Source organism: Triticum aestivum, chromosome 4A (genome assembly GCF_018294505.1).
Source record: "Triticum aestivum cultivar Chinese Spring chromosome 4A, IWGSC CS RefSeq v2.1, whole genome shotgun sequence".
NCBI classification, from domain to species: domain Eukaryota; kingdom Viridiplantae; phylum Streptophyta; class Magnoliopsida; order Poales; family Poaceae; genus Triticum; species Triticum aestivum.
In genome coordinates, this window is record NC_057803.1 from 58846053 (window position 1) to 58859445 (window position 13393).

The following is a 13393-nucleotide window of genomic DNA, read 5'->3' on the forward strand; positions in this document are numbered from 1 at the left end:
CGCCTTCGCGAGTGAATGGGCTTCTCCATTGTGCTCACGCTTCTTGTGGAGGACCTCGAGTGCTCGAAACGATGCTCGACGGTGATTTATCTCTCGTAAGATGGTAGCATAGCGGCAAAGAGCCCCCTTCTCCTAAGATGGTAGCTAGCTAGGGTGCACGTCAACGCGGGAGCTCCTAGGCGCCAGGGCAGCTCCCTGGCGCCCACGCGTCGGCGATGGTGGGCCGGTCAATGTATATGTTTGTCTTTGAGAAAGATAGACGAAAAAAAGCAAAGAAATTATAAAAAATAAATCATTTGTGTTCGAAAAGTTCATGGATTTTGAAAAAACTACATGAATTTTAAGAAAGTCATCTAATTTGAGAAAAGTTTACTAATTTTGAAAAAGTTCGTCGCTATTTAAAAAGTTCATCGAATTTTAGGAAAATCATAGAATTTTAGAAATATTCATTAAAATTTTAAGGAAGTTCATATTTTTTTAAAAAAGGTCATCAATTTTTAAAAAAGTTCATCGATATTCAAAAAAAATGTTCATGAATTTTGAAAGAAAGGATCGTTTTGAAAGAGAAACTTCATCAATATTGGAAAGTTCATCAATTTGAAGATAACGTTCACGTATTCGCGAACAATTCGTCGAACAGGAAGAACAAAAAGATAAAATCAAAAAACGAGAAAGGAGAAAGGACGAACAAAAAGGAGAAAGAAATGAAAGTTACTAGATGTCGGTGGGTGGCGTGGTGGTTACACAATGTTACTTTTTTGCGGATTAAAACATAGAAAAAATGCCAGATGGGCCGGCCCAGCCGGGGCTTCGAAAGGGGTCCTTCGTTTGGGCCGGCCCACACAGGAGCAGCTAATGGCATAAAATACAACGAAAAAAAGAGAAGCTTTGTGCAGGATTCGAACTTGTGGCAGACGCTACAAATCATCCGACTTACGCGAGAGGAAAGATCATCCGCCTCGTCGGCCGTTGGATCGGGCGCTATGTAGTCGTCAGATCACACCAGTCATCCCCTTCCTGTAACCAAACCGCACTCGCACTCCCCCGCATTTACCGTGAGAAAGAAAAAGAAAGACGACGCCGATGAAGTGTAGAGAGCAGCTCCCATACGTTTTTCGATGGCGTCGTAGCACAACGGCCACACACTTCCAGCGCCATCAGCGGCACCGCTCAAGCTAGCTTCCGGGGCAACGCTCTGCTGCAGGCGCGGATCTGATGCTACAATGCACTGGCGGCCGCTCACCTTGCATTGTTGCATGCGAGGTTACGAGGACGCTGTTGCCACTCCCCGACGTCGGGGCTGCGATGGAGCAGGTGACCTGCTGCAGCCGGCGACAGAGCTGCATTGGAGCAGGTGGTCCACTGAAGCCCCAGCGGTGGAGCTCCATTGGAGCAGGTGGTCCGCTGCAATGGCGTAGCCACTCCCCGGCGGCGGGGCTGCGTTGGAGCAGGTGGCCCACTGCAGCCCGGCGGCGGAGCTGCATTGAATCAGGTGGTCCACTGAAGCCCCGGTGGCGAAGCTGCATTGGAGCAGGTGGTCCGCTCCAATGGCGTTGCTACGCCTAGACAATGATGTTGCTTTGCAGCAGCAGGTTCGGTGCGGTGGCGCTGCCATGCCTTCACGGCGTTGGTGCTTCAACATGTGGTCATAGCTGTTGACGGTGTCCTGGACTAGGGGGTACTCACCACATCGTCTCCTGATCAGTTGGATTGGGCCAATGACCCCCATGGCCGTTTACTCATGGGCAAGTTCGGACAACCGAAGACATATACGAGGAAGATTTCACAAGACTTAGTGATCAAGACAAGGACTCCTCTCCACCGACGTATTCGACTAGGACTCTTGTTATCCTAGGCCTTTGGTATGTTATATAAGCCGAGGCCAGGCTAGTCAATAGATGATTAGGACATTACTCATCATAGTTGTAGGGTTTAGACCACAACATACGATTTCGAGGTAGATCAACTCTTGTAACACTCATATTCATCAATATCAATCAAGTAGGACGTAGGATATTACCTCCATCAAGAGGGCCCGAACCTGGGTAAACATCATGTCCCCTGTCTCTTGTTACCATCGATCCTTAGATGCATAGTTTGGGACCCCCTACCCGAGATCCGCCGGTTTTGACACCGACAATGGTGCTTTCATTGAGAGTTCCGTTGTGTGATCGGCAAAAGGACCGATGACTCGTCTGCAGATTAATTGCGACGTCGGCATCTTCGTCACCGGCTTGACTGGTCACCTTGGCTTGACCGAGGACTGTGTCCTGCCTCCGATCGTCATGTTTGGATGAGGGCCTTCATCAACACCAACTCCGATCTCTATCAAGATCATGGAGGAATCGTCCATAGAGCTCGGGGGCTCAACGTCAACATTGTCATCGGGCGACCGTGTTGTTTTTCTGGACAGTGAACGCGTATCCGCCGCCACTGCCTCCTCGAGTATCGTTTTAACGATCGCTTCGGTGGGATTGTGCGGAATCGAGTCTAAAACAACCCTGAAAAATTTCGTCGAGTTCCGATGGAGGAATCTCTGACAATCTACGATATACCGGAGCCTTGTCAAATCCAGACGGGAATTTGGACGAGTTTAGGGCGTGGTCTCCAGAGACCAGCTCGGAAGTCCTTTGGAAGATCCAACCGTTCATCTGCTGCGGAATTTCCATATCTACCACCCCTCAAAATTTCAGCTCTATCCGACTGTCCAAACTCTGGGAACCTACCGATTAGTGCATCACTTTTCGGGTCTGTTTCCTGCACGAATACGGATCCGACCGGAATTCATGTTTCTTTATGAACGTGATATGGGACAACCTTCTTAAAGTAATTTGCTCCTAGGGTATTGTGCATTGTTTTTAAATATGTGCCCATAAAATTTTAAGCCTCCTCTGAGGTAATTTTCTCCATCACGCTGGTGTCAAACCAGTCCGGCAATATAGCTCCATGACTGCCGACCTGCGCTAGACATGTCATCACTTTTTAAGCCGAGCTCAACTTCCTCGGATCATCGCCTCGGCGAGCCGAATAAGAGTTCGGAATCGCCAAGGATAAATCATCACCAACATCGCCGCCCCACGGATTACACGGAGCAGGCACACCAGCATCGCCGCATGGTCACTTCATCAAACCAGCATTGGTCGCGTCACAAGTTACGACCTGGGCCGGCATGGCCGCACTGTTGCTTCTTCGAGCCAATGTCCATCACGCCGAACTATTTCAACACCTCGGCTGACATAGCAGCTACAACAACTCCTCACCGGCCTGCTCCGTCACATCGGCTGGACCGAGGACTTGGCTATTTCTTCATCAACATACTCCGGTGACTTCGGCATCACCAGCCGACCAGCTTCGTCATGTTAGCTAGGCCGAGGGCTTCGCCTCGGCAAGCCAACCTTGGCCAGCATCACCAGGCCATCGCTCTAGCGCCCATTAGTCAATGGGTGTGCGGATCAATTCCCGATTTTGGGAGTCGCTTTCCTTCGAAATGCTACAACAAATAAACCAGGTGCTATTAATCCTAACAATTTTTGCTTGTTGAGTTTATTTTCTTAAGAAATTATTACTCCGGTTTGTTCAATCATCCGTACACAGGTCTATCAAATGGCGGCCACATTAAAAATGGTCACGTGGTGGTCCGGTCGGTTTCCGTACATAGTTCGGCAAACGCCGCATTCGGAGCCCGGACAACCCTGCAAATTTAGGCTTTCTCACGCCTTCACTGCGTCACGCTGACGCCCTGCATCGACATTTGCTTCGGCGCCAAGCCACATTTCTTTAAATAAATTATTTTTGCGTAAAGCAATTATGCAAGGATTATATATATATATATATTATTATTTCCTGGACCGCACTGTTTTATGTGTGCAGGTAATCGATTTTGACTGCGTTAAGTGGTCACTACTCCGGAGTGCCGAACTCCTTGCCCGGACACCTCGGGCCCGGGGGCTGGGACCTCGGCCATGCCGAGGACTGCGAACCTTGTTGGATCTGTCACAGATCAATGGGCGTCTTTATCCCGCCACAAGCCCGAATCGCGTCATCAACACCGAGCACATTAACCAGCTAAGTTGCTTTCATGCTCAAAAACTTTTAGTTTTAAATTTTGTTCGGTTCGACCAAGCATTATACTTTTCGGCACAAAGTTTCTTGTGACAAAGTTCCTTGTCAAAACTTTGTTTGTGACGGGCATATTCAAATACCCCGTTTATTTGGGGGCTCCCTTAATGGAGGTTTTCCTCTTGCATATGATTATACTTGTACGGCTTCGTTCCTTATTCGTGTATTACGCCACAATATGCACCATATTGACCTAAGCGATTTGCAAGCTGAGTTGCCTCGCTCCTATGTTTACCCCTACATTCCCGATTGTTCGGCTAGGGAGTAAAGGGAGCACCTCTGCGATTGTCACGACCGGGTCATCCGAGCTCTGACCTCAGACTAGGTGAAGCCGAAAGCTAGCGCTCTTATTGTTTTCAATCATGGTCGGCACACAACGAAACTCACGAGTACAAAAAATCTATTGCACAAGTCTCATAGTAATAATGAGCACCGAAAAAAGGTATCGGTGGGGATACTATTTTCTTCGAAGATGCTTCTTACACTTTGTCAGTAATATAGCATAAGTTCCCTGAGCGCGCTTTGTCTGTTACAACCTTATGGCCTGATTGTCTGGTCATCGGAAACACCGTCGATACTCTCGACAGGTGGAGTACATGACACTTTTCGGCCCTTGGCCGAAGAGGGAGAAGCCGACGGTCGGTTAAGACGTGTTTAAAATTCGGGTGAACACATATATGATATAAGTACTTCGGTACATACAATCATTATACATAAAATTCTTTTACCCAAGTCACTTGGGGCTCTTAAAATTTATATCAGTTGTTTTATAGTAAATGTGTTTTCTTCTTGGTCGTTGCAAAGTCTTTTTCTACCGCTCCTTTTTCGACTCGAGTTTATGTTCAATAACCGGATAGCCAGTCTTCTCTCTGAAAGCCACTTGAGTTTAGTTTGCTAAACTAACCTCGGAGAAGTACTCCGCCTTTGGGAAGAGGAGCTTGAAGCTGTAGGGTGACCCGCGTGAAGTCTTGAGATCGGATGTGTCATGTTAAAGCACGACAGAAGCACAATTTTTTTTCCAATTTTTGGATTGGCACCGGACACTTGATCTTGTTCGGACGTCAAGTTTTTACTGACGTTTTTTGGTTTTCCAAGCTTATGGCACTTTCAAACTATTTGTGTGTTTTCGGCACAAGTCTCACAGTGCAACGCCGGACACCTTTAGATATTCGAAAAAAACTGTTGGAAATATGCCCTAGAGGCAATAATAAATTGGTTATTATTATATTTCCTTCTCATGATAATCGTTTATTATCCATGCTATAATTGTATCGATAGGAAACTCAGATACATGTGTGGATACACAGACAACACCATGTCCCTAGTGAGCCTCTAGTTGACTAGTTCGTTGATCAATAGATGGTTACGGTTTCCTGACCATGGACATTAGATGTCGTTGATAACGGGATCACATCATTAGGAGAATGATGTGATGGACAAGACCCAATCCCAAGCCTAGCACAAGATCGTACAGTTCGTCTGCTAAAGCTTTTCTAATGTCAAGTATCATTTCCTTAGACCATGAGATTGTGCAACTCCCGGATACCGTAGGAATGCTTTGGGTGTACCAAACGTCACAACGTAACTGGGTGGCTATAAAGGTGCACTACGGGTATCTCTGAAAGTGTCTGTTGGGTTGGCACGAATCGAGACTGGGATTTGTCACTCCATGTAAAGGGAGAGGTATCTCTGGGCCCACTCGATAGGACATCATCATAATGTGCACAATGTGACCAAAAGAGTTGATCACGGGATGATGTGTTACAGAACGAGTAAAGAGACTTGCCGGTAACGAGATTGAACAAGGTATCGGGATACTGACGATCGAATCTCGGGCAAGTACTATACCGGTAGACAAAGGGAATTGTATACGGGATTGACTGAATCCTTGACATCGTGGTTCATCCGATGAGATCATCGTGGAACATGTGGGAGCCAACATGGGTATCCAGATCCCGCTATTGGTTATTGACCAGAGAGATGTCTCGGTCATGTCTGCATGATTCCCGAGCCCATAGGGTCTACACACTTAAGGTTCGATGACGCTAGGGTTATAGGGAAAGTATGTACGCGGTTACCGAATGTTGTTCGGAGTCCCGGATAAGATCCCGGATGTCACAAGGATTTCCGAAATGGTCCGGAGGTGAAGATTAATATATTGGACGAAGGGTTTTGGAGTCTGGAAGGGTTCCGGAGGTACCGGGTGATGACCAGCATGACCGAAAGGTATTTCGGGAGCCCCGGCAAGTGTTGGGGGGATTCATGGGCCAAGGGAAGGGGGCAAACCAGCCCACTAAGGGGTTGTGCGCCCCCTCACCTATTCCCACGTGACCAGGGGGTTTGGGGCGCCCCATCTAGGGTTCCCACCTTCTGGCTTGGGAGCCAAGTCACCCAAAGGGGAGATCCATCTGCCCCGGCCGCCGGCCCCCTAGGGGAAACCCTAGGGCGCCTCCCCTCCCCCTTGCCCCTATATATAGTGGAGGTTTGGGGGCTGCCCAACACACGAGTCTCTCTCTCCCAAGGCGCAGCCCTACCTCTCTCCCTCCTCGTCTCTCGTAGTGCTTGGGGAAACCCTGTTGGAGTACTGCGCTCCTCCACCACCACCACGCCGTCGTGCTGCTGCTGGACGGAGTCTTCCCCAACCTCTCCCTCTCTCCTTGCTGGATCAAGGCATGGGAGACGTCACCGGGCTGCACGTGTGTTGAACGCGGAGTCGCCGTTGTTCGGCGCTTAGATCGGAATCGACCGCGATCTGAATCACCACGAGTACGACTACCTCATCCGCGTTCTTGAAACGCTTCCGCTTAGCGATCTACAAGGGTATGTAGTGTTGGGTTTCGTAGTAATTTCAAAAAATTTCCTACGCTCATGCAAGATCATGGTGATGCATAGCAACGAGAGGGGAGAGTATGATCTACGTACCCTTGTAGATCGACAACGGAAGCGTTTGGTTGATGTAGTCGTACATCTCCACGGCCCGACCGATCAAGCACCGAAACTATGGCACCTCTGAGTTCTAGCACACGTTCAGCTCGATGACGATCCCCGGACTCCGATCCAGCATAGTGTCGGGGAAGAGTTCCGTCAGCACGACGGCGTGGTGACGATCTTGATGTACTACCGTCGCAGGGCTTCGCCTAAGCACCGCTACAATATTATCGAGGACTATGGTGGAAGGGGGCACCGCACACGGCTAAGAATATGATCACGTGGATCAACTTGTGTTCATGGGGTGCCCCTTGCCTCAGTATATAAAGGATGGAGGAGGAGGAGGCCGGCCAAGGCAATTGGTGCGGCCAGGATGTGGAGTCCTACTAGGACTCCAAAGTCCTAGTAGGAGTCCACCAAGAGGGGAGGAAGGGAGAAGGAAGTAGAGGAGAAGGAAAGGTGGCCGGCCCCCTTTTTCCCTAGTCCAATTCAGACTAGAGGGGAGGGGGGCGCAGCAGCCCCTTGGCCCTTTTTCCTCTTCCCACTAAAGCCCATCAAGGCCCATTGCTTCTCCCGTAACTACCCGGTACTCCGAAAAATATCCGAATCACTCGAAACCTTTCCGATGTCCGAATATAGTCGTCCAATATATCGATCTTTACGTCTCGACCATTTCGAGACTCCTCGTCATGTCCCCGATCTCATCCGGGACTCCGAACTCCTTCGGTACATCAAAACTCATAAACTCATAATATAACTGTCATCGAAACCTTAAGCGTGCGGACCCTACGGGTTCGAAAACAATGTAGACATGACCAAGACACGTCTCCGGTCAATAACCAATAGCGGGACCTGGATGCCCATATTGGCTCCTACATATTCTACGAAGATCTTTATCGGTCAGACCGTATAACAACATACGTTGTTCCCTTTGTCATCGGTATGTTACTTGCCCGAGATTCGATCGTCGGTATCTCAATACCTAGTTCAATCTCGTTACCGGCAAGTCTCTTTACTCGTTCCGTAATACATAATCCCGCAACTAACTCATTAGTTGCAATGCTTGCAAGGCTTCGGTGATGTGTATTACCGAGAGGGCCCAGAGATACCTCTCCGACAATCGGAGTGACAAATCCTAATCTCGAAATACGCCAACCCAACATGTACCTTTGGAGACACCTGTAGAGCACCTTTATAATCACCCAGTTACGTTGTGACGTTTGGTAGCACACAAAGTGTTCCTCCGGCAAACGGGAGTTGCATAATCTCATAGTCATAGGAACATGTATAAGTCATGAAGAAAGCAATAGCAACATACTAAAACGATCGGGTGCTAAGCTAATGGAATGGGTCATGTCAATCAGATCATTCCAACTAATGATGTGATCCCGTTAATCAAATAACAACTCTTTGTCCATGGTTAGGAAACATAACCATCTTTGATTAACGAGCTAGTCAAGTAGAGGCATACTAGTGACACTCTGTTTGTCTATGTATTCACACATGTATTATGTTTCCGGTTAATACAATTCTAGCATGAACAATAAACATTTATCATGATATAAGGAAATAAATAATAACTTTATTATTGCCTCTAGGGCCATATTTCCTTCATGTAGATGCACTCCCTTCCCCTCGTGCTAGATACTCCATAGATTGATCTTGGTGATGCATAGAAAAATTTAAATTTCTGCTACGATCCCCAACAGTGGCATCATGAGCTAGGTCTATGCGTAGTTTCTATGCACGAGTAGAACACAAGTTGTTGTGGGCGTCGATTTTGTCAATTTACTTGCCGTTACTAGTCTTATCTTGATTCGGCGGCATCGTGGGATGAAGCGGCCCGGACCGACCTTACACGTACTCTTACGTGAGACAGGTTCCACCGACTGACATGCACTAGTTGCATAAGGTGGCTAGCGGGTGTCTGTCTCTCCCACTTTAGTCGGATCGGATTCGATGAAAAGGGTCCTTATGAAGGGTAAATAGAAATTGGCATATCACGTTGTGGTTTTGGCGTAGGTAAGAAACGTTCTTGCTAAGAAACCTATAGCAGCCACGTAAAAATTTGCAACAACAATTAGAGCACGTCTAACTTGTTTTTGCAGCATATGCCGTGTGATGCGATATGGCCAAAAGGATGTGATGAATGATATATGAGATGTATGAGATTGATCATGTTCTTGTAATAGGAATCACGACTTTCATGTCGATGAGTATGACAACCGGCAGGAGCCATAGGAGTTGTCTTAATTTATTTATGACCTGCGTGTTAATATAAACGTCATGTAATTACTTTACTTTATTGCTAACCATTAGACGTAGTAGTAGAAGTAATAGTTGGCGAGACAGCTTCACGAAGACACGATGATGGAGATCATGGTGTCATGTCGGTGACGATGATGATCATGGCGCCCCAAAGATGGAGATCAAAAGGAGCAAAATGACATTGGCCATATCATGTCACTTTTTGATTGCATGTGATGTTTATCATGTTTTTACATCTTATTTGCTTAAGAACGACAGTAGCTTAAATAAGATGATACCTCACAATAATTTCAAGATTGTGTTTTCCCCTAACTGTGCACCGTTGCTAAGGTCGGTTGTTCGAAGCACCCACGTGATGATGGGTGTGATAGGTTCTAACGTTCGCATACATGGGTGTAAGCCACGATTTACACACGCAATCACTTAGGTTGACTTGACGAGCCTAGCATGTACAGACATGGCCTCGAACACGGGAAGACCGAAAGGTCGAACATGAGTCGTATAGAAGATACGATCAACATGAAGATGTGCACCGATGATGACTAGTCCGTCTCACGTGATGATCGGACATGGCCTAGTTGACTCGGATCATGTATCACTTAGATGACTAGAGGGATGTCTATCTGAGTGGGAGTTCATTATATAATTTGATTAAATGAACTTATTTATCATGAACAATAGTCTAATATGTCTTTGCAAAAAGGGTTGTAGATCAATAGCTCACGTTGTAGCTCCCTGTTTCAATACGTTCCTAGAGAAAGATTAAGTTGAAACATATTGTAAGCAATGATGCGGACTAGGTCCGTTGCCTTGAGGAGTGTCCTCACTGCTACACAGAAGGCTTATGTCTTTGATGCATCGCTCGGTGTGCCAACCCCTCCAGCGTCGTCTGTGGATGTTATGAACATCTGACAGATAACGTCCTGATGACTACTTAATAGTTACTGACCCATACCTTTACGACTTAGAATCGGGATTCCAATGACGTTTTGAACGCCATAAGAACATATGAGATGTTCCAATAGTTGAATTGGGATTTCAGGCTCATGCCCGTGTTGAGAGGTATGAGACCTCTGACAAGTTCTTTGCCTACAAGATGGAGGAGAATAGCTCAGCTAGTGAGCATGTGCTCAGAATGTCTGGGTGCTACAATCACTTGAATCAAGTGGGAGTTAAACTTCCAGATAAGATAGTGATTGATAGAGTTCTCTAGTCACTATCACTAAGCTACTAGATCTTCGTGATGAACTACGACATGCAAGGGATTGAGATGATCCCGGAGCTGTTCGCGGTAGTTAAGACTGGAAAAAGTAGAAATCAAGAAGGAGCATTAAGTGTTGATGGTTTAACAAGACCACTGGTTTCAAGAAGGGCAAGGGCTAGAAGGGAAACTTTATGAATGACAAACCAGTTGCCGCTCCAGTGAAGGAACCCAAGGTTGAACCCAAACCCGAGACTAAGTGCTTCTATTGTAAGGGGAACGGTCAATGGTAGCGGAACTACCCCAAATGTATGGTAGATAAGAAGGCTGGCAACTTCAACAGAGAATATACGTGTTATTAATGTGTACCTTACTAGTACTCCTGGTAGCACCTGGGTATTGGATACCGGTTCAGTTGCTATATTGGTGACTTGAAGCAAAAGCTACGGACTAAACGGAGACTGGCTAAGGGCGAGTGGCGATGTGTGTTGGAAGTGTTTCCAAAGTTGATGAGATCACCATCGCACGCTCCATCTGCCTTCGGGATTAGTATTGAACCTAGATAAATGTTATCAGGTGTCTACGTTGAGCATGAATATGATTAGATCATGTTCATTGCAATACGTTATTCATTTAAGTTAGAGAATAATGTGTTATTCTGTTTACATGAATAATACCTTCCATGGTCATGCACCCTATGTGAATGGTTCATTGAATCTCGGTCGTGGTAATACACATGTTCACGCCAAAGATGTAGAGTTAATAATGATAGTACCACTTTCTTGTGGCACTGCCGCTTAGGTCATATTGGCGTAAGATGCATGAAGAAACTCCATGCCGATGGATGTTTGGAGTCACTTGATTTTGAATCGCTTGACGCATGCGAAGCCATGCCTCTAGGGCAGGATGACTAAGACCCCGTTTTCAGGTACAATGAAATGGGCAAGTGACTTGTTGGAAATCGTACATGCCGATGCGTGTGATCCAATGAGAATTGAGGCGTGCAATGGATATCGCTATTTCTCATCTTCACTGACGATTTGAGTAGATATGGTATATTTACTTAATGAAGCACAAGTCTGAAACGTTTGGAAAAAGTTCAAGCAATTTCAGAGTGAAGTTAAGAACCATCATAACAAGAAGATCAAATTCCTACGATCTGATCAACGGAGAATTTCTGAGTTATGAGTTTGGCAATCACCTTAACACATTGTGAAATTGTTTCAGCAGTTGAGCACCACCTTGGAACCACCACAGCAATGGTCGTGTCGCGGACATCGTAACCGAACCTTTAGTGAGATATGGTGCGATCTATGAAGGTCTCTTAACAGATCTACGGGCTGATCATGTGTTGAGGTTATGGCATTAGAGACACAGCCTGCAAATCACTTTAGATAGGGCACCATCTAAGTCCGTTGAGACGCACGTCGTATGAACATTGGGTTTGGCAGAAACAAAGTTGTTCGTTTCTTAATGGTTTGGCGCTGCGAATGCTTCAGGCTCAGCCGAAAAAGCCTCGAAACCCAAAGGGACATAAACACATCTCATAAGGTATACCCAAAAGGTGATGAGTTGGGTTATCCTTCTATCCTCAGATTCCCGAGGGGCAAATGTGCTTGTCACTTAAAAACGGGTTCCTATTCCTCGATGAAGGAGTTTCTCCTCGAAAGGAATTGAAGTGGGAGGAAGATAGAACTTGGATGAGGTTGTCCGAAACGCTCTACTTCAACCGGACAGTGATGGCAACATCAGAAAGACTGTTTCTTGTGGGCGCCTTAACGTCTGTGGCAGAGGAAGTTAGTGATAGTGATCATGAAGCTTCGATCAAGTTGCTATCGAACCTCGTAGGTCGACAAGGATATGTACTACTCCTGAGTGGTACGGTAATCCTGTCTTAGATATCATGTTGTTAGACAACAATGAACCTAACGAGCTATGGAGAAGCGATGGTGGGCCTGTATTCCGACAAATGGTTAGGAAGCCATGAAATCCGAGATAGGAATCCATGTATCAGAACAAAGTATGGACTTTGGCGGACTTGCCCGATGATCGGCAACCATTAAGAATAAATGGATCTTTAAGAAGAAGACGGATGTGGACGGTAATGTCACCATCTATGAAGCTCGACTTGTGGCAAAGAGTCTTTTCAACAAGTTCAAGGAGTTGATACGATGAGATTTTCTCACGCTGTAGTGATGCTTAAGTCCGTCGGAATCCATGTTAGCATTACCTGCATTTTTTTGAATCTGGCAGATGGATGTCAAACAAGGTTTCTTACCAGCTTTCGTAGGGAAAGGTTTGAATGTGATACAACCAGAAGGTTTTGCCGATCCTAAGGATGCAAAAGGGTATGCTAGCTCCAGCGATCCATTCTATGGACTAGAGCAAGCATCTCGGAGTCGGAATATATGCTTTGATGGAGTGATCGAAGTTTTAGGTTTATACAATGTTTTGCTAGAAACTTTATTTCAAGAAAGTGAGTGGGGCAGCTACATACATTTCTGATAAGTATACGTGGATGACATATTGTTGATCCGAATAATGTGGAATTTCTGGAAAGGATAAACGGTTGTTTGAAGAGTGATTTTCAAAGGAAGACCTGGATAAAGCTGCTTACATATTGGGCATCAAGATCTATAGAGATCAGACGCTCAGATGATACTTTCAAAGAACGCACACCTTGACATGATCTTGAAGGAGTTCAAAAATAGATCAGTCAAAGAAGGGATTCTTATCTGAGTTGTAAGGTGTGAAGTTGAGTAGATCAAGCTTGACCACGGCAGAAGAAAGAGGAAGGACGAAGGTCGTCCCTATGCTTTTGTCATAGGCTCTATACAGTATGCCATGCTGAGTACCATGCCAGGAGTGGATCACTGG